Here is a 15,998-nt window from a genome sequence, read left to right on the forward strand (position 1 = left end):
TCCTTGTGCAGATAAAGATTGCACATTATTGCAGCTAAAATGTTGATACTAATTGCTGGGACATTTCCATATTTAAGCATTGGTGTGAAGCCAGGACTCATGCACCAATAGATTATGCCACTGATAGTTCAAGATGTTCTCATTTGTGCTTGTGAATTGTTATATATGATGCTTGTGAAATGACATTTTGCTGTTTCTGGTTAGAGATTGCATAGGACCAGGTTGAGAGAAACAAAATTGGTGACATAGATATTTTCTAATCATCCTGTTCAGTGATATAATGACACACCTCTGGAACAGGTAGGGTTGTACCTAAGCCTCCTTGCTCAGGGGTGTTACCAATGCCCCACAAGAACTCCAAAGAGTTAGTTGTATAGATATTTTCCAATCAACATGTTCAGAAATGCTATTAAACACTTGTGGAACAGTTGGGGTGTGATCCCTGGCCTACAGGTTAAGAGATAGGGACACTATCACTGCATCACAGGGTTGGTTGAATAATATGAATGACCAGACTGTGTTCAACTGTCTGACAAAGCTCTGGCTGTTATGTCTATTATGCTGAAACTTATCTTTCAATGGGCTATATAAATAGAAGAGTAGAGTAAAAAATTTGAGGTTTTGACAATCCTATATAAAGTTATTCATCCAATTCTGGGTACTGAAATAATGTGAGTGTTCGAGTGGGCTGTGTGTGGTAAGGAGTCCGGAAATAGGAGATGCACTGGGTCACGTGATTTCTCTCTCTGGCCTTGAATGACCCTATGACCTAATTCTGCTCTGAAGTCTTTTGCCTATAAGAATAAAAGTTGCAACTAACCAAATTGTTCTCAGCAGCGTAGACCAAACAGTGAGCTGCTATGAAGTCAATGGAGATCCATATTACTACAGTCCTGACTGAATTATACAGCATTTCACCTCTCAGTTCGCTTTTTACAGAACTTATGCAAAAACTTTTGTTTTGATAGAGATGTCCGTGTATATGATATTGAGGCATACAGTGCAAGGAAATCTACTTGTTTCATCAGGAATGTGCTAACTAGATGTAAAATGGGAATTGAAGATCAAGCAAGTTTCATGCTTTGAGGAAATTACCTGTTCCAATTCCAACTATAGACAAATTATTTTGTCTAAGTTTATTTTGACAACATCATTGCTTTTCGATTTATCATTTTGCCAAATTCCTGATTGATCCATTTCTAAAAACGATTTCCTTGCAAGATTTGAGTGATATAATCTGTTTCTGAGTCTGCTCAGAATAGAACAACATCAGGATCAAATGTAAGTTAATTGCTTGAATTAGTGGGTGATGGATTTGCTTATAGATCTGTACCTTTAAGGATAGTAGTACAGTCTTTGTTCAAACACTCAACTTTCACGTTTGGAAGTTGGTTCAAGACTGAAACAGATTGATGAGATTAAAGTGCCCTCCCTTGGTCACTGCATGGGCTCTACCATAAATATGTTTGTATATTCTCAATGCAATCCTTCAAAGTGATCTGCAGTCTAAGACTATTCCAATATGCTAATTTGGCACTCTAAATTGACAACAATATGAAAATCAAAGGCTGATTGGCATGGAGGTTGGTAGTGTCCTTCTGTGTTTAGTAAGGAACAAAGAACAAAGTAAAAAGGAAAGATAACAAAGAACAGTACAGCACAGGAATGGGTCCTTCAGCCCACAAGACTGCACCAATACATGACGCCCTTCTGAACTAAAAACCTTTTGCCTCTGTGTTGTCCTTAGCCCGCAAATTCCTGCCTATTCATATATCTTATGATGCCTCTTAAATGTTGCTATTGTATCTGCTTCCACTACCACCTCTGGCAGTGCGTTTTAGGCATTTATCATCCTCTGTGTAAAAGACCTGCCTCTCGCATCTCCTTTGAACTTACCTCCTTTAAACTTAAACTTATGTCTCCTTATAATTGACATTTCTACCCTGGGTAAAAGACTCTGACTATTCATTCTCTCCATGCCTGTCATGATTTTGCAAGTTTCTATCAGGTCACCATTCACCCTTTGACGTTCAAATAAAAACAGACCAAGTTGGCCCAATCTCTCCTCATTGCTAATACCCTCAAGGGTAACATCTTGGTAAACCATTTCTGCACCTTCTCCAAAACCTTCCCATCTTTCTGGTATTGTGGCGCCCAGAACTGTACACAATATTCTAAATATGGATTAACTGAAGTTCTGTACAGTTGCAACATTTCTTGTGAATTGTTGTATTGTATGCCCTTACCAATGAAGGCAAGCATGCCATATGCCTTCTTGACCACCAAATCCACTTGTGTTGCCACAGTTGTGGACCTGTACACCTGGACTCCTCTGTATATCAATATTACTAACAGTCAGTTATGACAAAGGGTCAGTTAGACTCGAAACGTCAGCTCTTTTCTCTCCTTACAGATGCTGCCAGACCTGCTGAGATTTTCCAGCATTTTCTCTTTTGGTTTCAGATTCCAGCATCCACAGTAATTTGCTTTTACTAAGAGTTCTGCCATTTACTGTATATTTCCCTCTTACATTAGATCTCTCAAAATGCACTTGAACGATACGAGCATAGGGTGGAATCTCCCTAGGCCCTGAATGACAAGGGCTGGGGCGAGACCATGGGAGAATTTTATGAGAAGATGAGTGAGCTCTTTCTCGATGTAGGGAGCAACAAGTCTCATTTTCTAATGATGTTCCAGATGTCAAGATGAGATTATCAATCATGAGCAGCAAGAGGACTATTAAAAGGGATTACTGCTCATTATCACCCTTATTATTATTTAACCATACCTCATTAATGTTGAGGTTCCTATTTTACCACTAGCAGGAGAGAAACAAGATCCTGAAAAATTCTGCTCTGAAAGTCTGAGCGGGTACCTGGCTCGCTGTTGTTCATCCAGTTGTCCATCTCGGACAATGGGCACCGACATCTCAGGGCGTGCTCGATGGGGCAGCAGCTGCACTCACCCCACGTCAATGGACACTGGCATCCAACATATGCCAATGTCTCTGGGCCATCAAGGCCTATCTCTGATCCACTTCCAGAAAGTTTCTGCTTTTCATTGCTGCACTTTGGGGTGCACTGGCAACCATCATCACAATAGTGCTGCAAGGATTGCAGGGAGCTGACAGATTGGACCAGGCTGCATCACACTTGCTCTCTTCACACTTATTCATTTAGTGTCTGCCAGGAAAGGTGTGGGGGTGGGGATGGGAGCGGGATCAGTTAGCTCAGCTGACTGAATGGTGGTTTGTGATGCCGAATAATGCCAACAGTATGGGTTCAATTCCTACACTGACTGAGGTTACCATGAAGGGCTCTCCTTCATCAACCTCTCTCCTTCTCTGAGTTGTGGTGACCCTCAAATAAACCACAATGAGACATCTCTGCCTCTAATCGGAGAGCAGCCCTAAGTACTGGTAGGACTATGGTGACTTTACCAAGATGATCATGACATCCCTGTATAATGTTTCAATCTTGTCTTGCTTTGTAGTATGGATACAAAGCCAGGAATCTTGCTGTGGTTGTCAGCATTCATGACTCAAGGGTGAGATAGGTTGCTGTATGGCATTCTGCCATGTTAATCTTACTATATGCCAACTGTGCATGTGCCCATTGAACTGCATGTTTCGATCAAATAGCCACGTCTAAAGTCTAAGGCCACTAAGTCTAAGCATTCAGTGAGCCCAAGGGAAACATCCCAGGAATCGAAATCAGTCCAGAGCACAGTCATTTGGTAGATTAGGGTAACCAGATTCAGGTACCTCTCCTTGTAGAAAGTGAGAAACTGAAAAAGGGGCTCCCGGCATCTGCCATACCTCTTTCTGCCCTACTGTGGTCTTCTTCTGTGTGGTCTGTGGAATGAGAGAAAGGGGGTGATTGTGTGAGATGAAAGCAAGTGGCTGTTAGCATCGGTGTAGATGGAGAAATGTGGTGAGGTGTGAGTGAGTGAATAAGTTGAAAACATATACAGACTAGGTGGGTGAGAGCGAGTAAGGGAAGACGTTGCAAGAAATGGTGAGAATTCTTGTGACATGGTGGCAATGTCCCTACCTCTGGACTGGGAGTCCTAGGTTCAAATCCATCCTGCTCCAGAGATATGTCATAATGTCACTTAAATATTAATTAGAAAACTTTGATATTACTAAGACTAGTAGAAAATGAGCCTTGGTGGAAGCTGTATACAATATCATTGATTGTGTGGGTTGGCATAGATAAAATAATGGCACTGGGCATTTCTCCAGACACCCAAGACCACATTGACTAGATAGCAAACTGGTATTATGGCCTCCTCTGCCATTCCTTTGGGAAGAGCACATCTTGCCTCTGCACCACTCCTTCCATCAGGATTCCAAGTCTTGCTCGCAAAGCAGGGTGCTAACTTCCCCCAACCTGGGACAAATGTCACAAACCATGCAGGGCATCTCGAGATGTTGTTTCATGTCTGGGTGTGTGATGGCACAATGCCAGGGATCTTGGCAGTAGTAAGTTCCTTTGGCCATAAATGCAGGATAGATAGTTTGTGAATAGTATTGGGACATGAAACTCATTAAACATTATACCACTGCAAAATATGGTAGGTTTCAGACCATTGGTTTGGAAATAAAAGCTACTGATTTAGCATAAGAGCTCTTAAAATATGGATATTGTTAATCAGCCTTTAGACATATTTTATATACCTCTGGAGCAAATAGGGACACTGTTGCTGTGCCACATGAATATAACATTTTTTTTACCTTTATTCAAGTGAATTCATTAACCGACTGAAAAGGGAAAGACGAATAAATAAGTAGATGAAAACCTATGTTCAAAAATGAGATTGCCATTTAAGTCTGTACATGTTCACCTTTTGATAATGATAACAATAATCCCTCATTGGTGTAGAACAGAAGTATCTCAACTCCGCAACTGGTTTGCGGGTGCTTAAGCTAAATGAAGGAGAGTGCAGAAAGAATAAACCATCCAACTTCAGAGAGAATATTTGCTTTAAAAAACAGCAAGTAATTTTCCACATATGCTCAAATTTAGATAAAGTGACTTTTTAAATTATGATGGGAAATTAGATCTGAAGTTCTAGCATATGCACAATTAACTCTCCGATTAAATGCAAGATGGATTTCTGGATTCAACTGTACAATATTTACCATTTAAAGAACTAACAGAAAACAAATACTAGTTTACCACTGTTAAAGTTTGGACTGGGAGTGGAGGCTATACCAAAGCGTGGCTCCAAGAGTTGTGATAACCATTCACAAGAATTGACAGTTCATGTTCAAGTCAGTTGAACACAGATGTAATCAGGCGTTGCAGGCACTTCCTGAAATGTATTTTGCTCTGAGCAAGCCCTGAGACTGTTCTGATTCTCAGAAGAAAAGTTAAATACATTGTGATATTAGACATATAGTTGTGGTTTAGCAAGCTGAGAAAGAGCAGCTTCACAAGCAATTCAAGATTCAACGGATGCTATGTGGTGGTTAGTCTTCTGGGAATACACAGGGAAACGTACAGGGAAATTGATACTGAAAATGGTTGACTAATGAGTAAAGCTTATCTGAAGATGCCTAGATGAGTTAAATTTAGTCGTGAGATGTGATCCAGTGATTTGGTTCACTAACCTCAGATACCAAATATGTTGGGCACGAGACTGAATTGGATCCACATTAGTAAAACACACAACTGTTAGCTGGTTCAAGTAAAACTGGAGAGCCAGATGTAAAGATATTATCTATTGGCGACCACAGCTCTCACCTTATGACCACATTCTCATTCATACTTTAGATTTCACTGTAGAACACAAATAGAATTGAAAGGGAATTATAGTTCTATGAGAAAATGATAGTGCTTAATGAGACTGAAAACAGCACCAGAAGCACAATTCTAATTATCTGGTAAGGGTTTATCTGGAAATTTTAAGTTTCCATGGTGATTTGTTACTTGGAATGAGCTACTTTCATGTTTGAGTTTGTGTTTACAGAACAAGATGTGAAGGAACAAAGACTTGTTTGATTGAAAAATATACATTTTTATCATGAAATAGCATTGTAAACAGATTTAAACTGACACAAGGTGAAGGAATTTTGGCTTCTTGTGAATCACCAGGCATTGACCTACATGTTCCTGAGGTTTAATGCAAACTAGACATTCAGAGAATTGAAGACCATCCTTATACATGGAGTTAGAATAAGAAACCTGGAAAGCCAAATAAGCAACATCTACAATGTCCTTGTTTCTTTGGAGCCATACTAACTGACACAATCCTGTGTCTTATCCAGTTGAAGTTCAGGAGAGGAGATGTGAATATTGCTGAATGGAAACAAAGGGTGCAATTTTATCAATGGGGCACCATCCCTAATGGTACACCTTGAAGTCAGTGCCTTTTCTGCTCTCCTGCTTTTTCCCATTTCCGTGCCAATTTCAAGTAAAATAAAAGTGCTGGCAGCGTGAATGGGAATTATGGTGGTGGTGAAGAAGCCTTTCTGTTAGAAACCACTATTAGCAGGCAATTTTGTAGCTTCAAATGCACCATAAAAGATCCTCTTGGTCAAACAGGGACTCACTGCAACAAGGGCGCCACTTTCCTGTTCAACTCCGCCACCTTTAATATAAAATGGTCTAGGTACTTCTTCACATTATGGGCCAAATCTTACTTCTTGGACTGAGTTGTTTTGACTTTCTTGGAGGGATTCCTGCTGTGAGGCTGTGAGGTTTCTCACCATATTTTATCAAACTCGTCTTATTAACTACCTAGCCCACCCCTATGCTGTCCCATGTCCAATTTCAGCTCAATTTTATCATATACTTTTCCTGGAGCATTTGCCACTCAGCGGATATCTCAGAATTAATCCATACCCCTTGCATCTGGGTCATCTTGAATTTCCTGTTACGTACCTGATCAGATGCTGTTAGTCTGCAGCTGCCCTGTATGGTTCCTGACATTTGTCCCCAACATGGCAGACAGGAGAAATTGGTGCCCTGCTTTGCTGGCAGAGATCTAGAGCTCTGGTTTTGAATGTGGTGGTGTACAAATTGGATTACCTTTCCAGAAGGTAAGATTTCCACTCACAAGACCAGCAGTGGAGGGCTTGACAACACGTCATGATCTGAGGTTGCCACCCAGGTTAATGCAGCCTCAGCTGTCTCGAGAAATTTCCAGCACTGTAGAAAGAAGCTTGATGTATTTTTGCACTCTGCCCAGGTAAGTTCAACTATCTTCTCTCCAATATCTCACATTTACGCCATCACTGCTACTGTTCCTACCTCTCACTAAGGGTCAATCTCTATGACTCTCACTAATTACCTGGAACATCTTCCCTCACGCATTGTCACCTGCACCTGGACCCCTCAACAACTCTGCATGTCCTCTATGCCGCGTATTCTCTTGCTCAGGACACTTCTCCTGCTGTACCAAACATAACAGCTATGCCATACACATGTCTCTTCATATCTACCTCTCCCTGAGGGGCTGACTGACTATTTCCAAGCCTCTGCACTAGCACAGGAGGGTGCTCTTAAATTACAGTGCTGGGATCTCCAGACTGAAGGTTTCCCCAGGGACTTGACTGAGGCCTGCCAACAATCGGATATGCTTTCTTCATTTGCATCCGGACTAAACAACAATTCCACTCTCTAAACGCCCATGGATCCCTCTTCCATTCCTCATTCCCTCCTCCCATTTCTTGCCTATCCATTTACCCACCTTGCCCCATTGAACTCTCCTTGCTAGTCCCAAGACTTGGTGCAAGCCTCCATTCTCCTCCTACCCTCTCTTGTTTCTGGTATTTAATAATGAAAACTATTAGCCCCAGACACAATTGCTTAAAACCTAACTCTTGTATACTACCTTAAAATGAATGTCAACCTAATTCTTATGTGCTGTTGATCTTATCTTCAAAATGAGACATGATGTAAAAAAGTCTCTTTGCTACTGAGAATTTATGACATGCGAATATATTATAACCACAAAACTTATGCTCAACATCATGCTCAATCTCTACATCTTAATCTACTGTGGGGAAATCAAAATTCCACATTTGACTTAATTCACTCACTCTACACACCATATTTCTGGTATAAAATCCCAAGACCTCTAAGAGTTACATGGTCTATCTGTGAGAAGCTGAGTGATTGGTTTGGCTGATGTCACCAACCATGTGCTGTGAGATTCTGATACCATAAAGGTTTTTATGCAGGGGTGATCTTCATAGCCATGGTAAGAGCTATCCCTGTAATGGAAGATTCCTTGAGACTAATCCATGGAGATGATATATGCTCAGGACAGTTCTCCTTGAAAAGATTGCAAGTTGAAGGCTGATATATTCTGACACATTCAGGTCAAACTCTCTGAAAATGTGTCAAAGAAGGGTATGCATACAATAACTGCTGTGTAAACACATTTTTCTATTTATCAAATCTTTATTCTCTGAGGTGACTGAATAGTCCAATTCTGGAGCCGCAGACTCTGCTTCAGATAGGGCTGGAGGTGTTTGACGAGGTGAGTGGCTAGAACCTCTAGATTCTGAAACCATGCTAGACTTACGTTAAACCTTCAGAAAATAGTTCTTGTCATACTTCAAGATTACACCTATGCTGAAACCTTACACATTTTGTTGGTGATTGAATGTTACAATTCATTCAGCAAGTCCAGGTTGCAACCTGTATTTTTACATGCATGTTGTACTCTGGGACTATGAATAATGATGGATGAGGTTTTGACTTCCTTTCTATAATGTGGCAGCCCAGGAATCTGATTGTCTCTGCCACTGGTGTGCGTTGGAAGGGTAGTCAGGTTGCTACTCAGTTGGTTTGGTTGCATTATGAATGCATCTACCTTGGTCATCAAATGTTCAAGTAGGTCTTGAACCCAGTTCTCTGGCTCAGAAGTGGGGATGCTCTAAGCTGTGATAACAAATCTCCTGCACATTTACTATTTAACTGTCCATGCAAGTTGTAACTGTGGTCATGTTGTCACTTGTAAAACAGGTCGCCTCCATGTCCACTTTGCATATGATGCATCGTTTATTACTCACACACAACCTGGGACACAGAATGAATATTTGGGTGTCACTCTATTTAATATTCTGACCTAGTAAATGTTGTGAAGCAGAAAGTAAATGTGAAGAAAAGGGGGATTTCTGGAAGTTTTTATTACTCAAGTACACTCTTCAAAAATAAATCCTTGCTGTCTGCCTGGTGGTGAGCTGCCACCTTGAACCACTGCTGCCCTTGTTCTTCTAGATGGATGTGGTTGTGAAGTCACATGATGCTGTCTTAGGAGCTTTGGTGAATTTCTGCAGTGCATTTTGTAGATCGCACACACTGCTGCTACTGACCTTCAGTGTGGAGGGATGAATGTTTGTGCATATGATATCCATCGAATGGACTGCTTTGCCCTGGGTGATGTAAGGTTTCTTGAAGTGTTGCTCGAGCTGCACTCATCCAGGTCAGTATGAGTATCTTACCACATTCCTGACTCAAGATTGTCAAATAATTAAACATCCATGGGACTGCCTCAGAAATGAATAATCGCCTGCATTTATCCTGTGTTGCTGATAATCAGTAGCCTGCACAGTGATGGAATGGATTGTTTTACAGGATGCTTCCTGGGTATCATCAATATTAGCCTAGATTTGCAAGATTTTGACAATGTAGAAGAAACAAAAAAATGCATGCATCCATTATGCTGATTTTAACCCACTATACACCTAACCTACATATCATTTAAACTTCTCCCAGAAAAATAGCTTTAATTGTCTCTATAACACATCTGAACTAATCTTTACAATCACTCACTCTTGCAATTTCTTCTCAAATCTATTGTTCTTTGTGTGTAAGTACAAGGGAATGTTATAAACAAGAACAGGTAAGCAGAATAATACAGTAAAGGCATTTTTTCAAAGCTAAAGTTTTGACCCAGAAGCTGAAAGTTGTTTAAGCTGAAAGAGTGCTCTTTGTTACCCTGTAAGTTTGTTTAAACAAGCCAAGTATTAATGGCTGTTGGGAATTGTTAAACTCGTAGGAGGTCATTCCTCCCCACCAGAGGTGACTAGGATCAAACATATGTTAAAGTTTAGTGTCAAAAAACCCCAAATCAAGTAAGTAAGATACTAACTGAAGTATTTTAGCATTTGAAGAAGCACATATTTAGATTAGATTACTTACAGTGTGGAAACAGGTCCTTCCGCCCAACAAGTCCACACTGACCCGTCACCCACCCAGACCCATTCCCCTACATTTACCACTTCACCTAACACTACGGTCAATTTAGCATGGCCAATTCACCTAACCTGCACATTTTTGGATTGTGGAGGAAACTGGAGCACCCAGAGGAAACCCACGCAGACATGGGGAGAATGTGCAAACTCCACACAGAGAGGCGGGAATTGAACCCGGGTCTCTGGCTCTGTGAGGCACCAGTGCTAACCACAAACTTAAACAAGCTACATAGATGTTGATATTTTATTGCAGTAATAATTAAATCATACGTTCATAGAATTGATTTGGCTCCCTAGTAAGGACAAAGAAAATTCCATTAAATCTTTCTATGTGCCACTTCTTTAGTTAATAGGAGAGAAGGTCCAGTCCTTCCAAGACTTCTGACTCTTCAAAAAGAGGATGCATTGCAGCTTTCAGGAGGGATGTTAAAGAAGGAATGAGAGAATGGGTAATTTAGAGGATAAGACTTCAGATTCACGTAAACATTCTGCTCCTTATTCCTTTTGAATGGTTCGCAGCACAGTTGCTCAGTGGTTAGCACTGCTGCCTCACAGCACCAGGGTCCCAGGTTTGATTCCAGCCTCAGGTGACTGTCTGTGTGGAGTTTGCACATTCTCCCTGTGTCTACGTGGGCTTCCTCTGGGTGCTCCGGTTTCCTCCCACAGTCCAAAGATGTGCAGGTTAAGTGAATTGGCAATGGTAAATTGCCCATAGTGTTAGGTGCATTAGTCAGAAGGAAATGGCTCTGGGTGGGTTACTCTTCTGTGTGGACTGGTTGGGTTGAAGGGCCTGTTTCCACACTGTAGGGAATCTAATCTAATCACTACAGCTCCAGGTACATCATGGAGAGAGACCTTATCATAACAGAGGCTCCAAGGGCAATCTGTAATTTTTGCTGTCAATAGTCAGTTTGCACTCATGTGACGTTTCGTTGTCAGATTAAAGAGTATCACCCCAGCTTTCAAGCAAGTCGTTCAAGAAAACAGTGAATTAGGTCTGCTTTTCCATCAATTAGTAACCTACAATGCTAATGCTTATGATATATGGTGACTGTATTTTTGGTAGCAGGATATGTGCTTTGTGTAAAATGTAGTATTCAAAATCAGTGTCCTTATCATCTTGAAGATTCTTGAGTTGTATGTTCTAGTATGGAAAACTGGTGGATATATGTAATTTCTTCCACTGCTAATCGAGTCATAGAGTCATATAGCACGGAAACAGACCCTTCAGTCTAACCAGTCTATGTCGAACATAATCCGAAAGTAAACAAGTCCCACCTATCTGCTCTTGGCTCATATCCCTGAAAACCTATCCTGTTCATGTATCTATCAAAAAGTCTTTTAAATGTTGTAATTGTTCATGCATCCACCACTGTCCCAGGAAGTTTATTCCACATGCGTACCACCCTCCATGTAAAAAAAATTGCCTCTTACGTGTTCTTTAAATCTCTCTCCTCTCACTTTAAAAATGTGCCTTCTGGTCTTGAAATCCCCCATCCTAGGGAAAAGACAGCCACTATTAATTTTATCTATACGTTGCATTATTTTATAAACTTCTATCAGATTGCCTCTCAAAATCCTAGACTCCAGTGAATAAGTCCCAACCTATCCAGCCTTTCTTTAAACTCAAACCTTCCATACCTGGCAACATCCTGGTAAATCTGTTCGGAACCCTCTTCAGCTTAATAATATCCTTTCTATCACTAGACGACCAGAACTGGACACAGTTTTCCAGAAGAGGCTTCACCAATGTTCTGTACAATCTGACATCCATTTATTGATTTGTTGTTCTTCTTATGCCTCCACAGAAGTGGGAAGTCCATGAGAGGTCATGCTGGACTGCAACTGATATCTGCACTCGGAAAAGTAAACACCACTGAAGCTGGAGATCATGAGTGTGTGTCAAATTGGAGGTGTTGTCGAAAGGCACCAGAGAGATGTATGAGAAAGAAAACCGTTACAGACATCAGTGTGGAGAGGAACGTGTCCATATGGATGCTGCAACTGTGCCTATTTCATCCCTCCAGCTCCATGTTAGCACTATGGACAATGGTCTTTGATGCCCATCTGACCTCACACTGTGATGACACCTCTGCTGACCTGTTAAGATCTTGACACTGTGTGAAGCTTCTTAACCCTCCATAAAATCTCATTGTTGCCAATAATTAAGAGCTGGTTGCCTTTGAAATACTTTGATTATCTGACTGGACAAAGATGGTGCAGCAGGCAGATCACATGCAGGAAAATCTCCACATGCAGAGACATATCTGGGAGTGAATTCAATTTGACCAGATCTGATTTTTCACATTCACATCCAGCCAATCCTTAAAGTTGGATTCATGAGTCTGAGAAAATTCCAGCCAATAATGCAGGGAAATTTCCCATGGGAAATCCACATAAAATTGAACATAAACACAGTTAGTTAGAGTCCTACAGCATGGAAATGGACCCTTTGGTCCAACTCTCCATGTGGACCAGATATCCTAATATAATCTAGTTCCATTTGCCACATTTGGTCCATATCTCTTTAAATCCTTCCTACTCCTGTATCCATTCAACTGCTTTTTAAATATTGTAATTGTACCAGCCTCCATCACTTCCTCTAACAGCTTATTTCATACATATACCACCCTCTGCATGAAAAAGTTGCTCCTTAGGTCCCTTTTAAATTTTTCCCCTCACTTTAAACCTATGCCCTCTAGTTTTGGACACCCCTATCCTGGGTAAAAGATATTGGTTATTTACCCTATCCATTATCCTCATGAATCTATAAACCTCTATGTAATTGAGGAAAAGAAGTAAAAGCAAAACAACGTGACCAAAGTAGATTGAAAAGTTACTTTATGTGAATATTTTCAATGAAATTGCTACCTTTTGTCAGTTACATAATGCCTGATATTGCTGGATTCCTATTTTGTATGGATATGATTGCTGCTGAATATTATTAAAGCAGAAATGATGTGAAATTGACCATTTGAAGGTAAGTCTCTGATTCTGACTGTGGTAGAGTAAATTGTTTGGCTGTCGACGTTCTCTTTTCCACTTCAATCCACTATTTCAATGGAATGCATATCATGTGGGTTTCAATGTGGGATCCTGCCCAAGCGGTGAAGATGGAAATACCCAACTTGGTGGCCCCAGGTCATAACTAGCTCCACCCATTCTGAAAATTAAAAGCAAAAGATGCTGGAAAAAACTAACAGGTTGGGCAGAATCTGCACTGAGAGAAATGACACCATCATATCAGATTGATGACTTTCTATCTGGTCAGCCATTTTGAGGGCATCTGCTAGAATGATGATGGTATTACCTAATGTCAGCTGTGGTATGCATGTTAGCCCTTTAGTATATAATCCCTCCAATTCTTCACCATGGTGCATATCAACACTGGATATCAAGAAATCACCAGTGTTCAAAAGCAAAACGCTGCAGAAGTTGGACATGTGAAATAAAAACAGAGATTGCAGAAGCTACTCAGCATCTCTGGAAAGAGTTAACATTGCAGGTTGATGGCTACTGTCAGAACCAGAGCCAATGTTGTTAAGGCACAACCAGTCTCCTGGTGAGGTCCCTTAGTTTATCATGGTAAACTAAATTTTAAAGCTCCCGCTGGGGAAGGATGAATTGGCTCCCCTTCTTTGTTTGCCGAGCTCCTGGGTTGATCAAGACAAGATTAATTCAGAAAGGATCACTTCCAGATGAAATTAATTTAAGCTTTAAAATGTGTAATTCTAACCAGGCTTTCTTGAGTAAACAAAAGAGTGAGTTTATTGGTTGCTAATCACTAAAAGAAACAATACAATATATGTACACATTAATTAGAAACAATAAGTGAATCCAGAAAAAAGTCTAAAATGTATGGATCAGTCTCTGCTATCTGTGAAAAACTTGAGGGGACATTGTGACCATATTGGGTGATATCTATCATATTAGCACTGAGAGTTGAGCCATCAATTTTGAGATTTTTCACTTTTCATTTACTGAAATTTTATTTCCTTTGATGGGGTCTGGCATGCAGCAGTCAGAGCAAGATTCAGTCTTTTCCTTTCCACTAGCAGTGCAGGGGTGTTTAATTCTGCCATTCAAATGGGCTGCTGTGTCCTGGATGATATCCAACTTCTTGAATTTTGTTAGAGCTGCAGTCATCTAGTCAAGTGGAATATATTCTGTCTCACTTCTGACTTGTGCCTTGTAGATTGTGGACAGACTTTGGGGAGTCAGGAGCTAAGTTACTCATTGCAGGATTCCCAGCCTCTGCCTGCTCTTGACACCAAATGTTTATATGGCTAGCTCAGTTTAGTTTCTGATCAATTGCAACCTCCAGGATGTTGATGGTTGGGCATATTGAGTAAATGAAATAATATTGCACTCTTTACAGTACTATACAGTCAACATTGCTCCAATGATGTCACTTCATCATTTGTATTGCATTAAAATAAATCAAACAACGATTAGGTGAACAAGTTATACACCTGTTTTTACATTTGATTGAAAATGCTGAAGAAGTACCAAATAGTGGGTGCTCCTTGTTCATAGGTAAATCTATCTGTAATATTCTTGAAACAATTAATTTTCCTAGTCAGGTCATCCAATTACACAGAACATTTAACTGCAGCTGTTAAATATAACTGGTAATATGTTGACAAATCACATTTTTAACTACATAAAACCCCCGGTAACATCACAGTAATAGATTAGATTAGATTAGATTACATTACAGTGTGGAAACAGGCCCTTCGGCCCAACAAGTCCACACCGACCCGCCGAAGCGCAACCCACCCATACCCCTACATTTACCCCTTACCTAACACTACGGGCAATTTAGCATGGCCAATTCACCTGACCTGCACATCTTTGTGACAATGGGAGGAAACCGGAGCACCCGGAGGAAACCCACGCAGACACGGGGAGAATGCGCAAACTCCACACAGTCAGTTGCCTGAGGCGGGAATTGAACCCAGGTCTCAGGCGCTGTGAGGCAGCAGTTCTAACCACTGTGCCACCGTGCTGCCCAATGTTTAACACGAGATTAATAAATCGCATTTTCACCGACCCCAGGCTGAGGCATTAGAAGGCCAAAATTGTTCAGATCCTAGATTGATCTAGATTGTAATTTCTTCTTGTATCACAGGTGCAGTCAATGAGATGATCTCATCTGGGCTTTGTTGCATTTTATTTTCGAGGGGCTCTTTTTCCAAGTACTGATTTAGAAATAGTTACAAATGCACTCAAAACTTTAGCAACATTCTATAAAAATAACACAAGATGATGTTCACTTTCATTGAGACTGGAAGCATGCAGGGTGTGTCAAATGTACCAAATGTACATAAATGATAAAATCCACCCAAAATCAGGATGATAAAAATACTAGCAGTGTGGACATTTTGTTACTGGCAAAAATGTGACTTATTCGTTTCAGTTGGTTTGACAGGATGGGTCAGTAACCAGAGGACACAGATTTAAGATAATTTGCAAAGGGAGTGGAACAAAGAGATTTTTTTCACATACAGCCAATTGTTACAGTCTAGAAGGCACTGCCTGAAAGGGGGGACCTAGTTGAACCACGTTTAAAAATGTCAATACAGATATTATGGTTTGAGTAGTCTCTTTTTGTGCTGTTAGCTTCAATGATTCTATAATCAGACATTTGCTGGGATTTCAGCTGCTCGCTACTTTAGCTATACATACTGCCTAGTTCCACAGAATAAGCACTATTTACTTAGTAAGGAGTAGGTATAAACACTTCAAACAAGTAGGAGCTTGCCAGAACACTGATAGGGAATTGTTT

General features: G+C 40.6%; 1 long non-coding RNA gene across 1 annotated transcript in view; it reads left to right on the forward strand.

The window, feature by feature from the left end:
• The window catches only part of LOC122549576, a 48,547-nt gene extending 35,805 nt beyond the window's left edge, over positions 1–12,742 (forward strand). The window contains exon 4 of the long non-coding RNA XR_006311587.1: positions 12,019–12,742. This is a non-coding gene — a long non-coding RNA (uncharacterized LOC122549576). The remainder of the gene's footprint in view (positions 1–12,018) is intronic.
• Positions 12,743–15,998: the final 3,256 nt, after the last annotated feature.

This window comes from Chiloscyllium plagiosum, chromosome 4 (assembly GCF_004010195.1).
Source record: "Chiloscyllium plagiosum isolate BGI_BamShark_2017 chromosome 4, ASM401019v2, whole genome shotgun sequence".
Lineage (NCBI taxonomy): Eukaryota > Metazoa > Chordata > Chondrichthyes > Orectolobiformes > Hemiscylliidae > Chiloscyllium > Chiloscyllium plagiosum.